The sequence below is a fragment of the Podarcis muralis genome, chromosome 13 (genome assembly GCF_964188315.1).
Source record: "Podarcis muralis chromosome 13, rPodMur119.hap1.1, whole genome shotgun sequence".
Lineage (NCBI taxonomy): Eukaryota > Metazoa > Chordata > Lepidosauria > Squamata > Lacertidae > Podarcis > Podarcis muralis.
Genome location: NC_135667.1, coordinates 29157636 through 29185604, shown reverse-complemented (window position 1 = coordinate 29185604; position 27969 = coordinate 29157636). Strand labels below are relative to the sequence as shown.

The 27969-nt window shown below is 45.3% G+C and overlaps 1 long non-coding RNA gene across 1 annotated transcript; it reads right to left on the bottom strand.

The window, feature by feature from the left end:
• Positions 1-14: 14 nt before the first annotated feature.
• On the bottom strand, positions 15-27945 carry LOC144325121 (uncharacterized). The gene is made up of 3 exons (XR_013390411.1): positions 26699-27945; positions 8055-8182; positions 15-1558 (listed from the first exon to the last, which is right to left on the bottom strand). It is a non-coding gene; the product is annotated as an uncharacterized LOC144325121 (long non-coding RNA).
• Positions 27946-27969: the final 24 nt, after the last annotated feature.

Here is a 27969-nt window from a genome sequence, read left to right as displayed (position 1 = left end):
GGGACAAAAATTTTATTAAAATTAAACACACACACATATATGTAACCCCCCATTTACATGGGGGTTACGTTCCAAGGCACCACATGCATCAGTGAAATCGCATATATTTGAAACGCTATTGAAAAAGCCTGCAAACACACTGTTCCACCTCTGCCCCATTTTGGGGTCACTTCTGGGTTCAGCACGATGCACGTGCACAGAGTCACATGCATATTGAAATCGTGCAAATGGGGGGGGGGTGCCTGTACATTCAAGAACCAGCAAGAAAAATCAGGCTTTATCTTTTCCTTTGTGCTGGTGGGAACAAAATGGAGGCAGGTGGTCTGGTGACAGACAAAACCCAGTGAAATGTCCTCACACAATTAAAGAAACCACCACCACCCGCACATTGGGCTTCTGGTACGTCCACAGCAACATGCAATTTTATATTGAAGTTTCTTCCCATATCAGATTATGCACTGATTGGTAAAATCTGAATTTAGGCTGGGGAAAGTGTGGGCTGCCACTTAGATGAGGAGGATGTCATGTGGACTACACACACACACACACACACACAGAGCGGGGGGAGAGAGAGAGAGAGAGAGAGAGAGAGAGAGAGAGAGAGAGGGATACAATCAGTTTCAAACCCAGCTTTAACTCCACTGTGACTTAGGAGCAGGGTGATGTGATAGTTTTGCTTCCATTTTCAGGGTCCATACAGAAAGTAGCTTTGGGGAATTCTTGCTTGGACCCATGGCACGTGTGCTATCAGGTCCTACTGAGGCATTCACTGACCACTGTCCTCACCCACCCAGACTGTTTCTGACTACAATGCACTTGACACATGATACTCTGACTACTTAATAAGCCAGGAAGGGCAAGGGTCAAGCGTACAGCTGGTTGACCTCACACTTCCAAGAATCTCATCCTCTTTCACACACTATTTAGGGTTTAGGAGCAGGTAACAACAAGAAATGTAAAATTTTGCTATGTTCTGCCTCTGCCCACCTGTTCTGAAGATTCCGTTAATGTTAATAGATTCCAAACCATTGTCAGATTCGCCTTCCCTTCTATCTCAAGGCCTGAAGGCCCACAAACCACCCTGAAGTGTAGCTGCAATTCCAGTTTAACTGTAATGGCTTCCCCTCCACAGAAATGTTGGGAACTGACATCTTGTGGTACCAAGGGTGTTTGCCAGGAGAGCTACTACTGCTCTGTACTGTATTCCGAAGCAGGCAGGCAAGCAGGAAGATTTTACACCTTGTAGAACACAAGATATGAGGCAAAACGCGCAGGCACATTTGCCGATTTGTTTTGTGAGAAACTTTCCTCTTCCTGTCTTTCAGGGTTTTCAACCAACGAATGAAGACATAGCAATGACTGACGTTTAGGAAAGCAGATCTAGCCAATCAGATGAAGAGATGACTAGAATGAAACACCCACTATCTTTAGAAGGAACTTCTGGGTTCTTTTCTTTTTTTTTTAGTCCTTTTTTTCCTTTCTTGTCTTCCTTGGTGGAGTAATAATAGCTGCCCAGCAGAAAACAATTCAGGTAGCCAGGATTTAGTGTAGCTGTGTACTGGACAAAAGGTACCCAAAAACAAAAGGTAGCAATGAAGATGGGAATGCATAATATTTCTAACACAGGTCTTATTTCTTCACCACCCCCACCCCCAAAAAGTCCCCCTGCCTCCCAGCTGGTAAACATTTTTTTTAAAAATACAGTCATAGCCAATGCAAATAACTCTTACACCCATATTGCAAAGAACAGGACTGGATGATGGTGATGTATTGAATTTATATTCAGTACCGCCCTATACCTGTGGGTCTCAGGGCACTTCACAGAATAAAAGCAAGATATAAAACCACAAAATACCTAATAAAAATAAAAAGAGCAACTCAATATCCCCCCACAAAAACACACACATTTTAAAAGGCCAAGGATGTAAATCGGATTAACCAAAGTCCAGGTTAAAAAGGAACATTTTTGCCTGGCGCCTAAAGGTATATAATGAAGGTGCAAGGCAAACAGCCCTGGGGAAAGCATTCCACAGACAGGGAGCCACTGCAGAAAAGGCCCCGTTCTTGTGTTGCTACCCTCCGAACCTCTCGAGGAGGGGGCACACAAAGGAGGGCCTCAGAAGATAGCAGGGTCCAAGTAGGTTCATATGGAAAGAGCTGAGAGAGCATGGGTTATGCCCACCTTACAGAGTTACCCAGAACAAACCCAAGACTGTATTGCAGTGTTGTCTATGCCTCTTGTGCATTTTGAAATAGTAAGGGAGCTGTGAAGTTGATGGCAGCAGCAGTGCAATTCATTAAAAGCTAGAGACAGCCAAGGAAAGAAGGGAGGGCTTCATTTGTGGGTGGAAGGCCAGCATCTAGAGGCCAGCTCTATGCACAGATTGAACAGAAGGCCTTACCAGTTGAGAAACTGGAGCAGGTAGCTTCTGAAAGGTAAGGCCACCAAGGTCTTGCCACTGCTCAGTCACCAAATCTACCAGAAACGGTTGACCAGTTCTCCAGTGCAGTTTATACTTCTTTGTCCACTTATTGGGAAAACTAACTTTGCCCACTGCCCCAGGGGGAAAATTCCTGTGTTCACCCATGTATGAAGGCTGAAAAGTCTATGCGAAACCCCCAGCTCTCTCCTACAGCCACAGCTCCCAGCATTCCTTGGGTTAAATCTATAACTAAGAAGCGTCTTTAAATCTTAACCTTTTCTTACCTAGCCTCGAAACTGGTTGGGTCCTCTGCCTCCCCTCACCCATTTACTTCAACCTAGGTTTGTCAAAGTGCAAGTAGATGAATAGGTACCGCTCCGGCGGGAAGGTAAATGGTGTTTCCGTGTGTTGCTCTGGTTTTGACAGAAGTGGCTTAGTCATGCTGGCCACATGACCGAGAAAAACTGTCTGTGGACAAACGCCGGCTCCCTCGGCCAGTAAAGCGAGATGAGCGCCGCAACCCCAGAGTCGTGTGCAGCTGGACTTAATTGTCAGGGCTCCTTTACCTTTTGTTTGTTTGTTTGTTGTAGTACATTAGGTGACACTACTGAAGTGCCATCCCCAGCCTTCTCCCCACCTCCCTAGCGTTGTCACATACACAACCCTGGAGACAAAAAGGAATCTTGGAGTACCTTAAAGTCAAACCTTATCTATTTGTGGCATAAGGCGGGACAGCACAGTTGGTAAAGCGTAAGACTCTTAATCTCAGGGTCGTGGGTTCGAGTCCCGCATTGTGCAAAAGATTCCTGTATCGCAAGGGGTTGGATTAGATGACCCTTGTGGTCCCTCCCAGCTCTACTATTCTGTGATTCTAAGGCCTCATGGAATGCTCAGCCCAGAAAAGCTTATGCCACAATGAATCGGTTGGGCTTTAGGATGCCTTTTGTGCTTTGCTGTGAAAGCCCTTTGGAATTTGCCACGAGGCGACAAGGAACTCTGTTCTACAGTAATTATTTGTTCACAGGACATTTGCAATTTTCAAAACGCTTTTATGGCTTTTACATTTACAGTGGTACTTCGGGTTACAGATGCTTCAGGTTACAGACTCTGCTAACACAGAAATAGTACCTCGGGTTAAGAACTTTGCTTCAGGGTGAGAACAGAAATCACGCAGCAGCGGCGCAGTGGGAGGCCCCATTAGCTAAAGTGGTACCTCAGGTTAAGCACGGTTTCAGGTTAAGAACAGGCCTCCGGAACGAATTAAGTTCTTAACCTGAGGTACCACTGTATTTGCCAGGTTACAGCATCATCACAGCATGCCACACAGACATTACGACCTCTGGCCACTAGGTGGCTCCTGGAGTCAGCTTGGTGCAGCTGCGGTCACTCTCCCTTTGCATGCCTGTATGCACCTATGTCACCTCCATTTTTGTCCCAAGGTGAGCTGTGCATCAGACACTGCTGCCACCCTGCTGCACTGTTGTCCATGCAATGTGTTTCCCTTGGTGCCCTCACCACCATTTTTATTTGTTAGGAAATAATGGTTCATTAATTCAATGGAGGGACGCAGGTGGACCTGTGGTCTAAACCAGAGCCTAGGGCCTGCCAATCATAAGGTTGGCGATTCGAATCCCCGCGATGGGGTGAGCTCCCGTTGCTCGGTCCCTGCTCCTGCCAACCTAGCAGTTCGAAAGCACGTCAAAGTGCAAGTAGATAAATAGGTACCACTCTGGCGGGAAGGTAAACGGCGTTTCTGTGCGCTGCTCTGGTTCGCCAGAAGCGGCTTAGTCATGCTGGCCACATGACCCGGAAGCTGTCTGAGGACAAACGCCGGCTCCCTTGGCCTACAGAGCGAGATAAGCGTGCAACCCCAGAGTCATGCGCGACTGGACCAACGGTCAGGGGTACCTTTACCTTTACCTAATTCAATGGAAAAGGACTCGGTAGCAGAAGCAGAACTCTTCTCTAATAATAGCAATACTTAAGGTAGCCCTGCACTGCACCAATGCTAACAGGTGTCGCTTCAGATGCTGTTAAACCACAACTTCTATCATCCTTGGTCATTGGCCATGTTGGTTTGGGGCATATGGAGCTTGCATATTCCACAGGTTAGCTGCTGCCTCGGACTTATTTACAGGTTCTGTTTTATAATTTGTTATTACCCTCAACTCCACTGTATGCAACAGAGCCGAAATCTTAAATCAGGGGTCTGCAACCCGCGGCTCCGGAGCCGCATGTGGCTCTTTTACACCTTTGCCGCGGCTCCGGGGCGGATACTAGCGAGGGGAGGAGGCGCATTGTGCGCCCCGACACTCCCCATTGTGGCGGGCGCTGTACTGGCTGTGACGTCACATGGGGCGGTGCGTGCGTTAGTCATGCACCGTCCCGACGTCACCTTCCCGCCCGCTGTCAGATCGCAGCTCCAGAGATATATTTGTTTTAAATGTCGCAATGGTTTTGCGGCTCCCAGTTTTTTTTTCCTTTGAAAACGGGTCCAAGTGGCTCTTTTTGTCTTAAAGGTTGCAGACCCCTGTCTTAAATGAATCAGTTTCTGTACTGACCACCAATTAAATGCTAAATAATTGCGTGAGTAGCGGTAGTGCAACATAATATAAATGGCAATGGTAGTAAAATTATCAGAAACCAAATATTAATTTGATTTCTCAGCCATCAATGGAAGCAACTTTATGTGGCAATGGTAGTAAAATGATCAGAAACCAAATATTAATTTGATTTCTCAGCCATCAATGGAAGCAACTTTATATATATTCCTTCCATCCAGTGAATTAATTTCAGATTGGACTAAATCCACCTAAAAACATTGGTTCACTTGACAAATTTAAGCCCCTTCCCCTAAATTGCAGGTAATGCATGAGCTGGTTAAGGTATGCAGGAATTTATGATTGCTCTTCACTTCCTCTTTCAAACAGTTATACCCAATTCTGCTCCAGCCCTATGGAAACTACTTTGCTTATTTGTCCGCACACCGATATTATTCCCCCTTTGCCACAATTAAGATACTTTATGTTTGGATCTGTTATGCCTGACCCATATCATATAGCATAAAGCATAAGCCCTTCTGATGCCTGGGGCATTTCCAAGCAGAATTCCAGAAATAAATGCTTATGCAAACACAAAATGACCTTCTCTTAAAGTACACTTTTGCTTATAAAGCTGAGTATTTTAGATTAATGAGCAATGATGACATCTGAGTTCTGGTGGCTATTAGCTGTTGGACATTTCATCTACAGTGGTACCTTGGGTTAAGAACTTAATTCGTTCTGGAGGTCCGTTCTTAACCTGAAACTGTTCCTAACTTTAGCTAATGGGGCTTCCCACTGCTGCTGCACGATTTCTGTTCTCATCCTGAAGCAAAGTTCTTAACCCAAGGTACTATTTCTGGGTTAGAGGAGTCTGTAACCTGAAGCGTGTGTAACCTGAAGCATCTGTAACCCGAGGTACCACTGTACTTGGAAGAGGGCTGATACCACTGTACTTGGAAGAGGGCTGAAGGGAACAGCTTGGTGGTTTTGATTGTAGCCAATGAGAAAGGGGGGATCTGATTTTTTCCCCAGTAGTTTGCAAGAGGATATGCTTTGGGGAAATCGATGCTGCTTTAAAGACTTGCACTTTCTGTCTGGGTGTCTGCCCACTCCCCTCTGCTCAACATTTGCATTTGTAGATGAGCATAAACATATCTCACAGAGAATGAGCCCTGTAAAGGGCTGCCTGTGGAGTTTCCTATCTCTTGGGGAAAGGGAAAGCACGAGAAAATAATTTTTGCTTTCGAAGGCTTCTCCAGGTCAAAGGAGTTAACCTTCATCAGAATAGGCTGCCTTCTGCATTCCGAGCATAGAGCTCCACTGGAATGCCGGAACTGACATGTGGGAATTCTCTGACATACATCAGCCCCAGAGGGCATTTTTCCCTCTATCGCTTGTGTGAATGAACACTGAAGTGGTTTTATTAATCTTGTTATTTCCTGTGTGGTTTTCCTGTGTGTAGTGATTCTGTAACAACTTGTCTGCTCCGACTTCGTACAGCATGCGCAGTTGTCTTCTTGGGTCCAGAAAATAAGACAAGACAGATAAAGGTTACATAGCAACAGGACAGGCTTCTGCTAAGCCTGGGGACATGTAGCCTTTTCAGATGCACTTGGTTGGGCTTGTGGATGTCAAAAGCTGACAGCGGCCCAATCTAGCTCTGCAAAAGATAATGGTATCGCCAGCCACTTGTGCACTTCTATACTGTTGATTGCCAAGAATAAAAGTTTGCAAATTTGCTTGCCAGCAGCCACCGGTTGCAAAATCAACAACTTCCGAATAAAATAAAAAGCCATCCCGGCTAAATCAGAACTGGGGTTGGAATGATGTGACTCAGACCCCTATATTTGACACAGGCTAAAATAGTCCACAGATGACGTTGGAAAACCGGTGATGGGCTGAACATTAATTCTTGGTATAACAGAGTATGGTCAATAGCATTGGCTGAGAAACTAACATGCCAGGTGGGAGCGGCAAAGGGCAAACACAATCCATATTCCTTTTATAACATATGGCAAATGTTTATTTGAATACATAAATGGTTCAGATTGTGGCAGGAATCCACCCAGCACTCAAGGGAAAGTGTGACGTGATCTCTTAGAGTAATCAAATGAAACTTTAACACATGGCATGATAAAAGTCTGTACTATAATTTTATCGGGACAAGTTACTTGTTTACTGTTGTAACAATTGTTTTCTCAAAAAATTATCTTCTGTACCATGAAAATAAATAACAACAGTATATTATTATTATTATTATTAAAAAAACAGTTCACAGATATAGGGTTAAAATACTATGCTCAGAAACTGAAAACTCCCCCCTCCCTTTCAAAACCAATTGAATCTGCAAAGCCGTGCTCTGTGACTTGAAAATTTGCACTTTGCCTTTTAATCTCTTTGGTCCAAATGAACATTTCACTTTACATGTTCGGTGTACGGCAAGGAACAACGCCCGCCTTCTCCTCCCCCCCTCCCGGTGCATTTTGTTGCTTATTTCATGGAGAAAGGGCGTTGAAATCCGCTGCAGATGTAAACACACCCCACATCTGGCTGTGCTGCAGTTTCCTCTGCATTGAGGGCTCCCCCTCCCCAAACTCCCACCTCCCCTTCCCCTTTAATATCTGCTAAGGGATTAGTGACATATTCGCAAAACCAAAACAAACAAACAGATCTCTTGGTCTAGGGTGGCTGTTTTTGTCCCTCCTCCTCCTCCTCACACTATGGTTCATTGAGCCTGCCCTTCTTCTTCTTTTTTTTAAAAAAGAAATCCCTCCTTGCTCTCTCAGCCTGCAAAATCAAACATGACTTGCTTTGTAACAGGAATTTCCTGTAGCCAGAAAACTACACACACACACCCCGCTCACGGCTCAGATCCTACTCATACACGTGTCGTGTCTCCTCCCCTCCTGGGCTCTGCACATGTCACTGCAGCAGAGCTATCTAGTGAAGAAGTTGTTGTGGCTAAAAATGGAATGCGCCTCACATGGGCGGCGCATGTGACCGAGAGAGGCAAGGCTTTCTAAACAAACAGCCCTTCTCAGATGGATACGGCTTTTGAAAACACAAGGAGCAGAAGAGAGCAACTCACATGGGATGGTGGAGGAAAGGCAGGCCTCCTGCTGGCTGGAGACAACACCCTGGAAAGGCACATGGCAGGTGGCTTTGCCAGGCAGGGTGGACCCTGTTTGACTTTGCCCTGATCCAATAAAGCAGACTCTGAAAATAAAAACAACACGATCTTGAAAACAATGGCCAGATCTGCCTCCTTAAAGGGAAAGCTAAACTAAAAGGGATCAAAACAACTGGTCTCGAGTGTCCCAGCTGGCCTGTAATTTTCAAGCTTTGAAGATTTCATGGGAACATCCCTCAAATGAGGGGTGTTCCATGTCCCACTGGGTGTACCCCTCCTCCTATGTGCTCTGGGGTCTTGCTGTAGCCAACTGGGGCACTCGAAAGTGCTTTGCCCAAAGCTCTCTGTTTTGTACCGTTCGAAAGAACTGGAGAAGCTTAAAACATGAACTCAGTAGCTCCTGAGCAGAGGAGGGTTCAACCAGGCTTTGTGCTGTGCTGCCAGCATGTTCCCTTTCGGAAACTGTGTGATGGTGAAGGAGATCCCCTTCCCTGCGGACCCCTGAAGTCAACTTTTGACAGGGTGCGGTGGGATCGCACACCTAGCAACCACCTAGCAGACATCATCATGACACCAGGTAATTGACGAGTGGGGCTCCCAGACCCACCCGTAAAAGTGGACCCAGGATGGGGTGTAAGACAAAGATCTGGCCTGCCAGGCCAAAAATATTCCCCACCCCTGCACTAGGGAGATGCTCACAAAGGGAGAGAACGTGTATGTGGACATGCTATTCATGGTGAAAGGGCCAGTGCCACCCGCAACTCGTCTATTCCTAGCTGGCTCTCCCTGGCTTTATTTCCCCACGGCTTCTGCCAACTCCACCTCCCTTGGCTTCTGCTTATTGCTTCATCTACCACCTTTCCTAAGGCTTCTGTGGCCACTGTCTCTTTCCTTGGCCCCTGCATCATCACCTTTTCCTCTGTTCCCAACCTGGTCTTGAAACCGCTCCCATAACCATCGGTTCCCTTCTCCTGGCTGGTACACTTCCTTTCCTAAGTCTCCTGCCTTTCGTAATACAGTCGCATTTCACTTTCTGGGCGAACTGGGGCACCATCACAAGGTGTATTTTGGGTTGGTTTGTTTTTTTAAAATGGAGCTTGTAAAACTCTTCTCCTAATGTTAAGTGTTGCTGGGCAGGTGTCTCTCCTACAACCACAGGCTGGCCGTTTGCTCTTGGGTGGTTACACTGAAGTCCAGCCATTCGTTTGCCATTTAGTGTTAAATCTAGGAACTTGATCCTGCCATTAGGCTGCATCCCTGTCTTTCCCACCGCACCCTGTGGGAGCCAGTGTAACAGGTGGGTGGCGCTACCTTGCCTGTCAATCATTTGGCATCACTATGATACCAGGTCATAGTTTTGGCTGTGTGGGTGTTCAGGTGCTATGCAATTAAATTAAGTCATGGCATGGTGATTCTGGTTTTTGTTGAACCGTGGACAATGCTGGTCATATTATGTGACAGCAGCCTCAGGCAGCAAGCGGGCTTTTGGTGCCATTAAGGAAGATGGGTGTGAGTGACAGTCTAGACCCACAAAGCACAATCCGGCAGGGAGTCCAACTGAAATGAATGGGAATCGCACAACAGCATAATGTTGTTGGATTTTGCACCTCTGGCCCCAAGATGTCTTGGGGTGGCCTTAGCGTCAGACAGCCCCTTCTAGCATAAGACGTGAGGAGGCAGAAATAAGGTGATGGAAGTGTAGTAGTTGGAGTTTGACCATAAGGATGTACAATGACTCCTCCTGGATGATTTCAGAGACCCATCTACAGTAGTCTAACATCCTGTTCTCATGGTGGCTGGTATGTTTGGAACTGCCTTCCAGGAACCCTGCATGATATCACCTCTGTTCCTTCCTTTAAACCTCTCATTTAAGCCCAGCTTTTTCAGAAAACATTTGGCTCAACCCCCAAGTTTTCATCCCCTGCTGTTAACTCAAGATTGTATTAAAGACTACTGAAGCACGTGCAACCAAAACAACTGCATATTGCTTTCCTCTTTTACTCCTGCCTCTTCTGTTTCCCTTGCGTGCTGAAATTTTAGAATGTAAGTAAGCTCCTTGGGGCAGGGACCTGCCCTATTGTACTGATAGTTATTTATAAAATAAATGAATAGAGAGTTGCCAACTGACCAGGGGAAAATGCCTGAGCTGCTCTTGTGCACTTAGCAACAGTTTGGTGTGCAGCAAAAATCATGGCAAACTCATTACGGCATGGGGATAAACACCACTGTCAGCTAACATCTGTGTACCAAGCCTCTGTTGAAGACGCAGCTATAGCAGCTGGTTGAGAAGCTGGCATCCTAGAGATGTTGAACTAAACATAGCCTTCCCAAACCTGGTGCCTTCCTGACGTTTTGGACTACAAATATTGGCCACGCTGCCTACTGCCAACAGGAGTTATAGTCCAAAACAAGTGCAGGGCACTGGGTTGGGGAAGGCTGAACTAAAATATACTGGTGAATCATCTACTCAACCCAGTTCCAGAGCCAATTGCTCATAGGTTATTAATCAACTGCCAAGCAAGTTCCTTCAAGCCAGCATGCCTGTGGGCAAGGAAACCACGAGCCGCAGTGCACACTGATAACTGTGTCCAAACATTTTGCTACACGTGCAAGTTTATCTTAATTACCCAAGTGAGAGCAGCGGGCTGCGGCACGAATCGGTCAGGGTCAAAAAGACAAATTGCCCTAACGCAGCTGCTGGCACATGAGATGACCTTGGTTTTTGTATAAACTTCCTTGGGGATTACGTATTTTTCTTTAAAAAACAAAACAAAACCCCAAACAACATCAAAGGGCTTCACTGTAAAATAGCTGAAATGTGGAATGCTGCCCAAGTTAGGTGAATTCTAGGTTAGGAGGAGCAGCTAGCAAAACTCACGCCGACCTACAAAGCTCGCCTCTCTCAAAAACTTCTGCAGTGCCTCTGTGCCAAAAAAAGAAAAAGAAAACCAGGCAAAGAGGGTGAGCGAATGCCTAGACACCTTGATTGGTGTTTTGTATTCTGCAGCTGTTCTGTGCCTACGTGTGACTGCATTTGCAAACCAATCTGACTGCACCAAAAAATAGCATGGGGGTGGACAGTGGAGGGAGCAAATCCCTTAGCTTTCTCCGGAAAGAAGGGTAATAAATCTCTCTGCAGGGAAAACTGCAGTGCTGTGCATAGGCTATATATATATATATATATATATATATATATATATATATGCTGTTGGAATATAACCTTGTTGTTTTATTTAAAGAGACTGCCCTACATTCCAGGCTACCTCAGTTTCACAAACACCTACAATAATACCACACCACACCCCATACAGTTCTACCTTCCAACCAAGCGCCGGAAACTTGTGTACAAGCATGCACAACCACCCACCACTACCTTGCCTCTCAAGAACCTCCCAGAAGGGTCACAACTGCCTCCACATAAACCCCGCTTTCTCCCAAACTCCCATTTAAGAGGAACAAATATTCCTGAACTCCACAGTCTCCAAAACCTCTCCAGTATCCTATGGGAGGCTCCTTTTTCTCTGGCTCCCAATTTCAGTGCGCTCTTTAATGCAGCACCACCACCACCGCACCTCCCTCTCAGCTGCTTTCAGCCAACTCACCAGTATGGAGTAATGACACCTCTTTTTTTGCTGCCCATGGCAGCCACTTTGTGCTGGCACCCTCCACAATATAAGAGTACCGGCACTTCCATTTTTTATTATAAAATGACCACCTGACCCCAGTCTAGTTTAACTCTTCCCCCCCCAAAAAAACACACAAAGCAGTTTACAAAGTTCGCAGAACTCCGCAAACGAAGCATTTCAAATTAATTTCAGCAGATTGCCTGAAACTTAAACGTTGGCACACACAAATATCCCTCTCCTTTTAGAACAGGGTTGGGAAGCTTCCTGGCATTATAAGGACTCCCATCATCCATGACCATTGGCTATGGAATATAGGAAATTGCCTTACACAGAGGCCAAAGTCACACAATAGAATTTAATGCACTATGACGCCGCTTTAAACAGTCATGTCTTATCCAAAGGATTCTGGGAGCTGTGGTTTGTTAAAGCTGCTGGGAGTTGCTAGAGTACCTCTACTCCCCTCAGCAAGGTACAATTCCCAGAGTGGTTTAGCAATCAATCCCTCTTCAAAGCCAGCTCTTGACAACTGTAGTTGCAATCATCATCTGAGGCCCTTATTGGGACATTTTTCCATATGTGGTGGGATTGTAAAGAAATATTGGGAAATGATTTGTAATGAAATGAAGATGTTTAAAACAACTTTTGTTAAAAAACTAGAAGCTTTCCTACTAGGTATTACCGGAGTGGATTTACTAAGATCACCAAAGAACTTATTTAGGTATGCAACTACAGCTGCACAAATATTATTAGCACAATATTGGAAAGAAGAAGGTGTCCCAGCTAAAGAAGACTGGCAAGTTAAATTAATGGAATATGCTGAAATGGCAAAATTGACAATGAAACTAAGAGGAAAAGACGATTACGAGTTTAAGGAAGATTGGAAGGAGTTTATTGAAGGGTTTTAATATTACTTGTAATTTTATTTTGAATGGGTAAGTAATACAATGGTTTATAACTTTACAATGGACATGCAGTATGTTGATAAACAATGGAACCAAGGAAGGGGCTAGGGGGAAGTCAATTTATTTTGATTTGATATTGTTACTGGTTTTTGTTTTTTGTTTTGGAAAATTAATAAAATGTTATTAAAAAAAATCAGAGGCCCTTCTTTGCGTGCTTTCTCCATTAGAGGCCCGGAGGGTGGCAACATGAGAATGGGCCTTTTCAATGGTGGCTCCCCACTTGTTGACTGCTCTCCCAAGGAAGAACATCCCCTGGCACCATCAATACATATCTTTAGGCATCAGGCGAAAACGTTCCTCTTTCTCGGGCCTTTGGCTAACTGAACAATCTATGGCCTTTTAAACTGTGTGTTCTTGTTTGGTTGCTATGTTATGTCTTTTTGTGGTTTTGTATTGTAAACTGCCCTATGATCCTCAGATGAAGGGCGGTATAGAAATTAAATGAATTGATAAAATGTTTTTCTACTCTACAATGACTGGGGGTGACTCTCCAGGGTTTCAAAGCAAGGGTCTCCCCAAGCCCTACCTGCAGATCCCATTGACTGAACTTGGGATCGTCTGCATTCTTTACTACTGAACTGCAGCCATTCCCCACACTGGCTAGAACGGATGTCCGGAAATATCTGGAAGGCCCCGGTTTCCCAATTCCATCTTTAGCACAGAAGTGTATCTCCTGCTCTGAAAGGCCATAAAAAGAGATCATTTCCCCTTTGCTCCATATTGCACCGCGGGAGAATCACCCCTAGAGAAAGTTCCACAGATCTGAGCTCTTGCAGAATCTCTCCTCCCCCAGGTTATTCCTGGCTCAATGTGCAAACAGTGGCACGGGAAGTAGATGTGTGTTGCAAACCAGTGGGAAAGTGACTGTGCAAAACTCAGCGGCTAAATGACGCAACAACGTCAGTCTGTCCCACTTAAGTCGGTGAGATTTCAGAGTGGTTCACTTTGGCCGGATCATTACCGAATTTAATCCTATGGCCAAACCAGGCATTGATGTTTGGCAAATGGCTTGGACTCCAGTGGCTGACTTTTTTAATTCATAATTGATGGCCACATTCACACCATACATTTGGAACACAATTATACCACTTTAAATAAGTCATGGCTTCCTCCAAGGAATCCTGGAAACTGCAAGTTTGTTTAGGGTGGTGCTGCAACTCCTAGAGTTCCCTATGAATAGGGATTGACTGTTAACACTAATCATTGTTAATTGTAGCTCTGTGTAGTTAATCGGGAACACCTAACACCCTTAATAAACCACAGCTCCCAGAATTATTTGGGGGAAGCTATGGACATAGCCAGGATTTTTGTGGGGGGGGGGCAGGACTTTTGTGAGGACTTTTGTTAGGAGGGCAGAACCCACGTGATTGATTAGTTATTTCTATTGTTTTACTTGATCTGGGGGGCAGCTGGCCCCCTGCCCCCCCCCCGTTACACCCATGGAGGAAGCCATGACCATTTAAAGCAGTATAATGCTTTAAATGTGTGGTGTGAATGTTGTATTTGATCATACAATTTAAACTTATGCTTGGCTTCCAAAATAAATCATTAAACTGAAACTGAATTTAAAACTATGAAAATATATTAACATTCTACACAGGTTCTTCAGAACCATCTGAACATTTTTTACAAAACCAACATGCAAAAAACCGTAAAACACTTTAGAAAACCTTACAATAAACACACAAAAAAGCAAGGCACCCCATGTTTGCAAGTGATTAAAATCCAAATTCAAGAATCTGATGATAATCTTCTGATTCAAAGGAAACAGGTTATAATTTATCATTCCAAAATGTCTTAAAAGGCTTCTATTCCTATTCTAATTTACTCACCTTTCCTCGCATTGTAAATAGCAGGTCCCATTTTTGATCAGTCCCTTCTGTGGGTCAGAGTTAATAACATCCCCCAATAAACTATTTGGGGTTTTTTTAAAAAACAAAAAACAAAACCCCACACACAATCCAACAAGGCCAAGCCACTTGACAAACAATCTAGTTGGGCCCTTAGCTCCCTTCCCTTTGCAGGGGTAGCCCTACAAAGCAATTCTAACACTTACTGTAGGCCATGGCTCATATGATTGCTCCTCGGTTCAAAACAAAGGAAAATCTTTGCATACAGTATAGGGAACTTGCATATCAGGGTACAGGGCACCCAATATTCAAGCGTGAGAACCACACACAGAGAAACACAACCAGAAGCGCCACTTCTAGCAACATGGGTGACTTGTGTACACACTGTACCTCCGAAGCACATGCTTTCCCCAAGAATTCTGGGTGTCAATAGTTTTGTTAAGGATAACTGGGAATTGCAGCTCTGTAAGGGGGAAACTAGGATTCTTTTGAGGTAAAAAAAGAAAAAGGTGCTCTGAATGTCCCTTTGAGGTATAGTGCAGACCAGGTGTGCATTGAATAAAGATGGGGGGGGGGGCAACAAACAAGCCCACTTAATCGATCACAAGGCATGGGGCGTACACACCATTTGAACTGCAATGCCTGTTAATTTTGGGGGGGGATTTATGTTTTATTTTATGGGAGCGGGCTTTATATGGGGGTGCAGAATCAAGTTATCTGTGACACAGTTGGTCAGTGAGTTAAGTATTTTCATTATTTACTTGATTTAGGGGGAGCAGCTGTCCCCCCCCCCCCCGCAGGGCCAGATTTAGGTTTGATGAGGCCCTAGCTACTGAAGGTCATAGGGCCCTTTATATGTCCAGCTGTCCTTTGTCAACAACAAATTGTCACTGTTTTTTGTGTTGAATATATGCTCTATGGGAATTTATGGACCTAATAGGTATCTAAAGCCATTCACACCTAACAAATAGGAGCCTACACAACACAAAACACTGTTGCTGCATGGAGGTTTTACTTTATTTATTTTTTATCTTATATTTTGGAAATGTATATCCATGGTGTTTTTTCCTTTAAATTTTTTTAGGGCCCCCAAGAGTGTGGAGGCCTAAGCTACAGCTTGTTTAGCTTACAGGTAAATCCGGCACTGCCCTCCCGCCCCCCTCCCCGGCTATGCCCACGGCTGGACCCCCTCAAATATTTTGTTCTGAGGGGGAGCGAAGGGACCATGGCCCCTAGGAGCTGGAATGCCCCTATGGTGCATATACACAGCCCAAGCCAACCACAAAACAACAGCTAGCCCTCTGGAAGCAGGCGACAGAGGCGGGTTTACTTCGGGGATGCGTTTGTTTGCTTTGCTTTCGTTCCACTAATATAGCCCACATTTTCCCCAAAAAGCTCCAGGCGGAGGAGGGCGCAAGCTTCCCCCTCGCCTCCCTTCTACCCTCCCCAGCAACCCTGGGAAGCAAGTCAGGCGCAGAGGCTGTGACTTGTGGCCAAGGTCACCCAGGCAGCGTCCCCGCCTGCCTGTTGCCCTCGAGTCCAGGTCAGGCCACCCTCTGGTCTCTCTCTCTCTCTCTCCCCCTCCTTCCCAGGCGAGCGCGGCGAAGCTCCTCTGGCATCCCGCCCGCCTTGTTTATGCAAGCAGCGGCCGCAGGCGGGAAAGCAGCGCGGCTTCTTCGCACGCGGCTGGGCCGGCTCCTCGCCCTTCGCTCAGCCCGCTCCTGCTGCGGTTGGAGCGCCGGGCTTGGCCGGGCCTCACGCGGGGCAGCTGCGAGCTGCAGGCGCCGCCTGCCTGGAGCCCAGCCCCGGGGAAGGAGGGCGGGCGAGGGAGGAGCGCCGTGTCTCCCTCCTTTACTCTCTCCTTCCCCGCCGCCTCCCTCCGCGCTCTGCAATCGGGAAGCAGAACTGACTCGGGGAGGAACCGGCGGCGCCCAAGTTCCCCGGTTCCCCCCGCCACGTATGCGGCGGCGGTGATCGTGGGGATCGGGGCTTCCCCCGGGCAAAAGGAGCTCACTTTGGCAGCGACCGTCCCTCGATTCCCTGGCGATGCTTCCCAAACCACCCGCAACCTTTTTTTGTGCTGTATTGGCACGCGCAAGAGGCTCCTTTCACACGAGTAGCGAAGCCCACTAGATCGCGGGGTGGGGTGGGGGGAGAGAAAGCGTTGGGGGAGCCGAGACAACCCATGTCCAGAAAAACTTCGTATACACCAGCTTCCCAAAATACCCGGTAGAAGGTTAAATTATTTGAAGGGGCAGCCTTAGGAGCGGACCGTGTGCGAGACGCAGTAGTTACTCGCAGAAGACGCGGACACTGCGGTTGGGGGTGGGATCTTGCTCCGGATTTTGACTACTGCATTGCAGAGGGCGGGGGGAGTTGGTAAGGATTTTGGCACTGCACTGCGAGAAGCACGTTATTGCTTTAATTTAATTTCGGAGCAGTACTTGATCATGAAAAAAAATTTAAAAAGCTTTGCTCTGGTTTGGGGTAGTATATCACAGAAACACGTCGATTACTATTTCTTCCTCTAACAGTCACTGCATTGCAGAAATTTCTGCAAGAGGTATACGTATGATTTAAATGCAAGATTTTTCTGTGCTCTGCTAGGAAGCATTGTGGAAAGCAAAGGTTCAGATTTAACTTCGCAATGTAGAGTAACTGGGTTTTGGTTTTAGATTAGGGGATTTAAAAAAAATTGCTGCAGGATGTTGCATTCTTTAAATTGCGGTAATAGTATATACTTCGTCAGCATGTTACATTTGTGGATGGGGCATCACGCTGTAAAAGCTAGTGCTGCAGTTCAGATACTATCTTGTTAGAAACATTAGCTCCTTTGGGGGCACTATATTGCAGAAAAAAATAAAACAAGTGTTCGCTGTTGACTTGCCACTGAGTCACTGTGTTTTGAATTTAACTATGTTCAAAATTGTTTTAGTTTTACTAAGTGAAAGTGCAAGCCATACTTAGATCCACTGCATAAAATAAAATTCTAGCATTACAGTAAATAAATGTGGTGGTAAAAAGTAGAAAAAGTTGTTAGTAGCCTTTCCTCCACAATTATTCTGTAGTTCGAAAGAAAAACATTTTAGTAATATTTTGGTTATTTTTCAATTGAATATGCCAAGCTATAACACCTACTTATGTGCTCGCAAGTCCAAGGAATATGCAGTTTGGGCCTCACATGGTCTTGCAAGTCACGTCCAACATCTTTCACTCACAGAAAGAATTCTTACTTTAGACAGGGAATTTATTCTTGCAAGCTACTTTCCATGATAATAGCCACTCAGGGTGAAATACGGATACCACTATAAAGCCATGAACGTGAAGAGTACACTGATTTTTATTTGGTAAAGAAAACAAAGTATCACTGGATTAAGGATATGGGCTATACTTTTCTACCCTTCCAAAAGATGTACTCTGCCAGGATATCATCAGAAAGAGGAAAATAAGGTAGAAAATAACTTGTCAATTTGCAGTGCTCAATTAACCTTGCACCTTTTCCCTTGAAGTAAAAAAATAATCTACACATTTTAAGCACTTCCCTGGACGAAGGAACCCCGCCAACGACAAACGACGTTATTTTCCAAGACAGTATTTTCTCTGTATATTATTTCCAAAAGTCTGCTTTAAATCCCACCCCACTACCCCTTCCACTGCTGCTGAGGAACCTTGTTGTCCCAGGACTTGCTTAACCAGCGGTGAAATGAGATACTTCCTCCTGTTACTGCAATCCTGTGGTTAGTCCATGCATCCATAGAAACTTGCTGGCTTCGCCCTTCTCCCCTCCCAGACCATTTGTCTTAGTTAAGAGGGTGAGACTTGGCCCTAAGTGACCTGGTCTCAAGTCAATGGCTCACTGTGTGGCCTTCACCAAGGTGCACTTCTGAACTGCAACAATCTATTCTGTGAAATGCAAAAACCTCACAGAGTGACTACAAAATAAAGACTAAATAATAATAATGACTCCAAATTTGTTGAAAATTTTGCTGTGGAGGTTTTCGTTTTGTTTTTGCTAGCTTATATTTCTGACTGCTTCACCCAAATAATTTCGCCTAATGCTACTTTTAAATTTACAGTACATCAGTAAAACCAGGAGAGGAAAAACCTGAAAACTCAAATTACCCTGGACCAGTTCCAACACCTGTCACCCAAAACTAGGCAAACAGGAAGGTCTGAGGGTGCTGAGGGTCAAACTTTGGTCAGCCTCCACCGGGCAGTTTTCTGTAGATGTGCTACTGAGAACCCCTCTGTGCATTGCCAGGAGGCCTTGGTCAGCAGTACATTTTGCCAGAGAGCCAATGGAGAGAGGGAGTGGGAAGCGAAACCCACCCACAAACTCCAAAATGGTCTGTTGACATTTCTATGGCTTCTGTTACTTTATAGCACCTCTTGCCTCATGGCAAGGGGCGGTTCAAATGGCAATAGTTTGACCCATCGTTTGTTTCATTTACCATATTTTTTGCTCTATAAGACTCACTTTTTCCCTCCTAAAAAGTAAGGGGAAATGTGTGTGCATCTTATGGAGCGAATGCAGGCTGCGCAGCTATCCCAGAAGCCAGAACAGCAAGAGGGATCGCTGCTTTCACTGTGCAGCGATCCCTCTTGTTGTTCTGGCTTCTGAGATTCAGAATATTTTTTTCCCTGTTTTCCTCCACCAAAAACTAGGTGCATCTTGTGGTCTGGTGCGTCTTATAGAGCGAAAAATGTGGTATGTCGTACCCTTCCTATAAGTGTCTCAGTGGAGGATCATTTTCCCCATTGTATCTGCATAACCTTGCAGGTGGGTTATTAGACTGAGTGTGACTGACCCAAAGTTACCTGCTTAGCTTTGTTGCCGAGCTGACATGTGAACGCAAGTTATCACCAGGCCACGCCTGACGCTATTGAGTTGTGCTTGGAATATGACTGCTGGTGCTTGTGTTAAGTGTTCCTGATGACGACTCCCAATTTTTGGGTTCCTAAATTGCTGCAACAGCCTGTAACCGATCCGCTAGTTGCTGTTTTGTTTCATTTGCAATCAAAGAGGTGTTAAAATGTTTTGTCGCTATATAGGAAGTCACGCAAGTGTTTGTACAAAGTCCTTTATGGCCAATATTGAATCACTCTGGTCTGCCCAATTCATAGCTCAAAATAGTCCTGGAAAACATTTATGTACTTGGGGGGGGTACAAAAAATCTTTGATCTTAATATCCCTTTGGAGCCTCAAACTCTAAGAAAGCATTGCACATTCCTGCGTATGAATTCTGGACTAAGAGATGCAACACATCATTCCACCAACTGGATTCACAGCATTCCATCCATTCCTACAAAAGCAGAGTAAGGTGGGGAGTCCCCCTACACACACTAGTTTCTTCAGGATCCTAGATGCAATGCAAAATTAGATAGGGAGTTCTGCCCTCCTGATGATGCTTCAGAGCCTATTTAAATCCTCTGTGTTAACTAGGTGCTACATGAAGGGCTCAAGGTGACAGCAGCAGGAAAGCAGGTTGTTCCAGATTAGGCAGTTTCCTCCCCCCACTAAGGCCATCTCAGTGCACTAGGAGTGGCTTCACTTGCTAGACTTGTCATGTGCTTGAGCCCAGGCCATGTGCCACTGAAGCCACAGGTATGCCACAGATAGGTGCATTTTTCTGTGTCTGGGAACTTCTTGGGTCCCACCCACCCACATTCTCTCTCCCCCCACCCCCCAAATGCCATTTGTAACATCCAGCCTCATAAAGGGGTTTGGGAGAATTCAAAAGCTTGCTTTCTATTTTGTGACATTTTGGTTGGGCCTAATAAAGGTTTGCCTCACCGTAGCTTTTGGAGGTTGCTTTTTTTACTGGTCAACCAATTCAGGTGGTCCATTGCTGAAGGGCTTATAGAATCGTAGAAGTGTAGAGTTGGAAGGGTCCACAAGGGTCATCTATTCCAACCTCCTGCAATGCAGAAATCTTCTGCCCAGTGTGGGGCTCGAACCCTGAGATTAAGAGTCTTGTGCTCTATCGACTGAGTTATCCCTCTAAAGACAGCTATCCGTCTTCTGCACATCCAAGTACAGCAGTCTACCCATACTGTTTGCTCGATTGGGACACAAAACTCTCAGATCCGAGTGCATTCTTCCATTAAATGGATGCACTAAATTCTAGCCAGCTGCAGAAGATCTCTCCCTTATTCATCACTGCGTTCAATCTAATTAATCTAATCCACTTTCCTAATCCCACTGCTCATGTAAACCAAAGGGTTGCACACTCTTTTAGTGCTGTAATATAGTCCAAGCTATGCACCTCATGCAAACAATTACAGAAACCATCTTGGGGGAAAGCACTTTTTGAAGCCGGTGGGCAAGGGATTCTTTACATTTTCCTTGTCTACCACTCTTCTGCTGTAACTACTTCACAAACCTCTCTCCTACCCACATCTAGAGATGGGATTGCATTTACAGAGGCATGTGGAAATAAACTTGGGGGGGGGCAGGAATCAATGGGAGGCAACTATGGTATATTTTCCTTTTCATAATTAAAAAGGAAACCAATGGGATTTTAAGACGCTTTCACAACATCATAGAATCATAGAGTTGGAAGAGACCACAAGGGCCATCGAGTCCAACCCCCTGCCAAGCAGGAAACACCATCAGAGCACTCCTGACATATGGTTGTCAAGCCTCTGCTTAAAGACCTCCAAAGACGGAGACTCCACCACACTCACTGACTATGGAACTCACTACAACAATATGTACTGATAGCCAATAGTTTTGCTTGGGTTTTTTAATAGCATTAGAAAATGTACAGAATGCACACAGCATCAGCAGCTATTTTAATCACGGCAAGCACATCCCTCATTTTGCCAAGAGGGTGTCCCCAGAGTATAACCAGCTGGAAGCTAATGGCTCAACCCATTATTGCCCTTGTTTCCTGTGCTCTACATGGCAAATTGCTCTGACTCAGCAAGATTGTGTTCATATGACTAAGGGTTTTCAGTGATTCAGCAAATGCCAGTTTACAACCATTCCAGTCTGGTGTGAACTGGCAAATCAGCACCCACACCTTAGTAGTTTATTTGTTCAGCATTGCTTGTTTATTTAGCAATTCCTATACCACATTTTTTTCTGCCAGTGCTGTCCTTCAAGATCCGTAAGCTTGATAATGTTTACTGAATTCCTCAACGGTTTGGGGGCTTTAGAAACAGACCAGCTATGATCTTATGGAACACGGAAAGAAAGATAAAGAATAGTTGAAGCAACTTACTACAGTGGTACCTCGGGTTACAGACCCTTCAGGTTACAGCCTCCGCTAACCCAGAAATAGTACCTCGGGTTAAGAACTTTGCTTCAGGATGAGAACAGAAATTGCGCAGCGGTGGTGCGGCAGCAGTGGGAGGCCCCATTAGCTAAAGTGGTACCTGAGGTTAAGAACGATTTCAGGTTAAGAACAGACCTCCAGAACTAATTAAGTTCTTAACCCAAGGTACCACTGTATATTGAATCAACCCATTTAAAAGTGAGGCAATATGTCAAACTATGTATATGATGTTTCTCCTTCTGGCCTTAGTCTGTATCTGGAGGTCTGAAATCTTGCAGCTTCTATAACTAGTCAGAGCCAGTTCAGACATGCAGAATCTGAGCTGGTTCAGCTGTCTACGTGAAACCAAGGTCAATTTACAGGAAGAACTTTAACATATGTCCCGGGCTGTGTATGCAGGCACAGCCTCCCACTGACTACTTGCACAATTGTGGAAACATACGGTATTTTTCAGCTGCTGCAGTTACAGGAATCATCTGCATGAAGCACACCTACCTGCATTTATTTATAAATACACCTAGAAGCCTTAATTTCAGTGTGTGACTCCACTGAGAAAGAAAGCATTGGATTATATCCAACATAACTTATCTGTATTTGGCACTAAGATCCAATTCAGTCTGGATTCAATGCATTCTTATTTTTGGTATGAGAGTTCTCTGTTAGGGTCCATTCACACATACGAGCCATTGCATGACAAACATGAATGTGTGTATCTTTCAGGCACCAAAGTCACTCACTGAGGAGATATTGGCATAGCCATAGAATAATAGCCTCTGACCAGCAGACTATTTTGAACATCTGAATCAGCCCAAAGTAGTTGTTTAACATGGATGATTTTGTATACTCAAAAAAGGTGATTGGATTATGCATTATTTCCGCTGGCCCAGTTTCCAAAACTGGAACAACCATGCTGTTGGTCTTATAGGTAAAGGTAAAGGTACCCCTGCCCGTACGGGCCAGTCGTGTCCGACTCTAGGGTTGCGTGCTCATCTCGCTCTAGAGGCCGTGAGCCGGCGCTGTCCGAAGACACTTCCGGGTCACGTGGCCAGCGTGACGAAGCTGCAGCTGGCGAGCCAGCACCAGCGCAGCACACGGAAACGCCATTTACCTTCCCGCTATAAAGCGGTCCCTATTTATCTACTTGCACTTAAGAGTGCTTTCGAACTGCTAGGTGGGCAGGAGCTGGGACCAAACGACGGGAGCTCACCCCGCCGCGGGGATTCAAACCGCCGACCATACGATCGGCAAGTCCTAGTCACTGAGGTTTTACCCACAGCGCCACCCGCATCCCCGTTGGTCCTATAGCTTTATTAATACTTTTGTCAATAGAATTGCAGGACTTTATTTTCCATGGGCGTCCCTGATTTAGAGAAGCCGTCCCGGTTTCTGATTTGATCCCAGAATGTCTCACTTTACCTTAGGATGTCATTATTTTCACTGGAGAAATGTTGGAGGGTATGGAGCTATCCGACCCCCGAGCCGTCTGAGGGCAAACCTGTATAGGGAAGTTTTTAAATGTTTAATGTTTTATTATGTTTTTATATATGTTGGAAGCTACCCAGAGCAGCTGGGGCAACCCAGTAAGATATGTGAGGTATAAATAGTAAAATTATCATTATGGAATGGGACATCCTATTTTCATCAGATAAATGTTGGAAGGTATGGAATTGTAAGAAGTCCCACATAAAAAGGAACCTTTTGCCTCTCTGTTCCACTGAAGCTACAGTTGGCAAACTCTTTAATCCTGGGTATTTGGATTTGTGCTGGTATAACCCCATTTGATTCACTCAGGCTGGCTCCCCCCACCAAAAATATTCATACCAGCATATGTATTTACATTACTGAGCTTCTGCAACATCCCAGCCCAGCAATTTAAGGCAGGTAGCATATTGGTAGAAATACTACACGCGACAAAGGAGGGGAAAAAAATAAAAATGCACACGCACAAATGCCACAAGGCCTTTAACAATCCTCCATGACCACAGCAAATAGTTTAACAAGGGGGGAGAGACTTTTGCCTATGCCCCTAATCCAATTCTGAAACATACACAAAAAACCCTGTCAGTCTCTCCTTCCAGATTCTTCTGTCAGCTCTCTAAACTAAGCAAATAACAATTTCCTGTTCTACCTCACCCACATACTCCTGAGTAGGCCTCAACTCATGCCCAGAGAGAAGGATGTTTCAGGTCACAAAACATATCCACAACCATCCCCTTAAAGTGCATTTAATATCACTTCAACAGTTGTGGCTTCCCTCCTCACAGAGGTACAATTCCCAGCACCCTAAACAAATACTGTTGTTGTAAGCAGTGTCCAGGCAGAAATCGGCAAATCAAAATAAATTTTAAAATGTCAAGGGAAATCCAGACATATGGCAAGCCATGTTGGCAGTGTCGTTCTTGCCAATTTCCCTAAAAAATAGTTCAGAATAGCTTTAAAAAACCCTTGGTTTTTTGCAGTTTTTTGTGGAGGGGAAAGCTCAACAACTTCTTTATCACTTTTTGAAATATGGCACCCCTAGGAAATAGGTCATTGGCTGAGGCAGCATCAAGCTTGGGCTTCAGCCTAGACCTGTGGGAATTCTCCATGGGAAGGGGTTTCCCTAAGCGCCTGAGATGTTTAAGTAACAATCACTTGGTCAATTTGTGCCTGTCATGTTGCCAGAATGTTCTTGCAATTATATAGTTATGACACCATAATCAATGCTAATAGTGTGTCACCTGTGTCTCGATATGTATAAACGTGCTAATAGTTGTGCAGAGCTTAGTAAGTGTGAGATCCCTGGTCTTAATTTATAGGTTCTGTTGTAAACAAAATCTGCCCTTCTTCCCTTATGGGGTATCCAAGAGCCCATATAGAGTCCTTAAGTGGGTTCCATATGGGTAGGAGAAAATAACAGAGGCCAACCAGAAAATATTGAGAAGCAAAGCAGCTAGTAAGCCTGATCTTTATTAAAGCTGTTGCAACAGGGGGCTCCCCTCACACGCAGGAGGACAGAGGAGGACCCAGAACAAAGGTGTGCCCACCCTTATACAGTGGTACCTCGGGTTACATACGCTTCAGGTTACATACGCTTCAGCTTACAGACTCCGCTAACCTTGGGTGAAGAACTTTTACCTCAGGATGAGAACAGAAATCATGCCCTGGCGGCGCGGTGGCAGCGGGAGGCCCCATTAGCTAAAGTGGTGCTTCAGGTTAAGAACAGTTTCAGGTTAAGAACGGACCTCTGGAACAAACGAAGTACTTAACCCAAGGTACCACTGTATCTTGTACAGGCAACTCCCCATTTACGTGCATGCAGGCACACATCACTGCGAACCCAGAAGTGAAACAAAAAGAGGCAAAAACAGCGCTAAAAGAGCCCAGGAATGGCAAAAATGGGGAATCGCCTGTATTTTTATGCTGTGACACCTACAAATGTAATAACTAAATAAGTATATACAAACAATATTCGAACTGCGCTATATAAATCTCACGAGGATGTGAATTGTGTTACCTTCCGCAAGTCACACTTTTCCTGGCAGGTGGCATTTGAAAAACCCCTTAGGATATGGATATCTAGTTTAACTGGTTTGTGTCTAAAGGAATCCGGAGCATGAAGAAACCAGAAAGCCGCCAGCTTCCTGAGCCGTGGATGTCATGCCACAGCCTTAGCTGTATCCACAGCAGGCGGAGCTTAGCATGCTAACCACAATCAGTGACTTGTTCTCCAGCCGCTGGCTTCTCTTACTCAGCAACTGCCCCAGACTGTCCCACCAAGGTGAGCAACATCTCTCCAGGAAGAGCCGTCCACACTACGTGAGTCGCAGCAGCCCAGCCTACTGTGTGTTGCTACAGACGGCACATGGGAAATAATGCAACTATTGGAAAAGACATGTGCAACTTCACGATCACAGGCCAGAGGTTACAAAAAGCCGTACTGTCTCCCTCAGAGTGACAAAAAAAAAAAAAAAAGGTTAAGGGCAGGGAATAGAAATAATAGATATAGAAGCCTTTGCTGAAATATCACACTTGATCTAAATTTCAAGCTTTTTAAAATTTGTTGTGGACAAATTTAACGATATTTGGAATTCATTTTTATAAATGCCCTGTTAGGTCAAGGTCTGGTTAACTACAATAACAATTCCACCCCCCTTTTTGTAATGTACTGTACACAATATCTTGTTTTCTGTCTTGTTTTCTACATGGTACTATTTATTGTTTTTTCTTATTTGTGTGTGTGTGTTATCTTACTCTGTGCACTTGTAATTTTGTACTTTTCATTTTTCAATAAAGAATATAAATCAAGAAAGCTTTTGATTTCTCTTAAATCCTGGCACATTCAAACAATGTCATGTATTTTCTATGATTATTATTATTATTTTAGATTTATTCTTCATTCTTCACCATGAGGTCCCAGTGCAGGCTAACAACAATTTTTGAAGTACAAGGTCCAGATGTTGTCGTTGTGCAACTCCCCTCACCTTTGGCTATGCTGGCTGGGGCTGATGAGAGGTGGAGTCTGACAACATCTGGAGGGCCACAGGTTCCCCATCCCTGCTGTGAACAAACAACCCCCTCATATTGAGTGGATCTTGCCTTCAGGCAAGGGAAGGCAGTCGCTTCAAGCAGTCAATAAGGGAGAGAAAACAGTTCTCCTGCACAAGCTCATGCCCAGTAACAGCAGTGCCAACTTGGCGGGCCCTTCATCAGGAGGCATGAGTGAAGATCTACACCATGAACAAGGGGAGCAGGAGACCATTAGCACCTCCTATTTGCTAAGAGGCTGCTGTAGAAGTGGCATTGTGGGCGGTAGGGAGCTGCCATCAGCATAAGACCAAGGTTGTGGGTTCGATCCCCATAAGGGACAGGTGCGTATTCCTGCATTGTAAGGAGTTGTACTACCTGTAGATGATCCTCAGGGTCCCATCCAACTCTGTGATTCAAGATCTGGCCTCCAAGGAGTCTGTGGCGGCAGCAGCAGGCGATGGATTCCTTGGAGGTTGAATCTGCTGCCCCTATGGATCCTGCCATCTGAGGCAGTTGCCTCACCTTGCCTCATGGGTGGGAAGGGGGAGATACCCTTGAGCCCTGTGGGTGCCACCACATCTAGGAATGTCTAATCATGGTGGCATGCAAAATGAGATTCTTCCGGCTGTAGTCTCAGCCAAACTCAATTGAATTAAAAGCAGCAACGGGTAGCCTGGGAACTGCTGAAGAGGAAACAGCTGGACGAATCCCAAGTACATGTGATGCAGCCTGTCTGCCTTGATATTAATACCCATGAAAAGCTGCCTTTTTTGTTTGCTTTAAGAAAAGGCTAGTTTATCTGGTACAACTCATAATCACTTGGCCTGGGACTCACAACCCATCACCTTATTTACTATTCTTTATGTACCAGAACTGTCAGTACAAAATAGCGGTTAAAGCGCCTTATTAACCCTAGCTAAGAGCATTACCAAACATTTATCACAGATTCTATATAATGGCTGGTTTGTTTGCTTTAAAAAAAAAACTACCAGCTTGAAAACTTAGATAGGTTCTCTATATTGCAGAGAATAATGAGTTCCAAAGGGGGGGGGGCGGTGACGGGGAGGGGGAGAGAGAGAAAGGTTGGAAGGAATTCAGGGATCATTATTGGCTCCCCTTGGAGGGAATCCACTCTTATTTTGAAAAGCACTGAATCTTTCTTTTCCCCACCCCCGCCTCTTTCCCGTTCCTGCACGATCATTTGCCAAGCTCTAAATTGGCAGCCCAGCTGTGGCTCAAAAGGAACTAGGTTCTTTCCAAACATCACGTTAAAGCATCACGTTTTTCAGGGATATCCCCCCCCCCCTTCCTCTGTGTGTGTTTTAAGCCTCAACCTCTTTTGATCTCTCAGGGAAAGCTGAGAGAGAGAGAGAGAGAAGTCACTCCTTAGGAATGCAGCAGACACAGCGAGATACCCGCACGCACGCGCATAAAGCGGGGGGGCGGGGGGAGGCACGACTCTGTCCATGCGAACTACAGCTCCCGGCAACCCTTGCGCTCTAGCGAAGAAGCCGAGCGCAATGTGCCTGCTGTGGCGGCTGCTGCAGCAGCAGAAAGTGTGTCACTGGGGCACGAGGCTCTCCCTAGGAGTCACATGGTGGATGCTCCAGTGCCGCGTGCTGGCATCTGCGCAGCCGCAGGCAGAG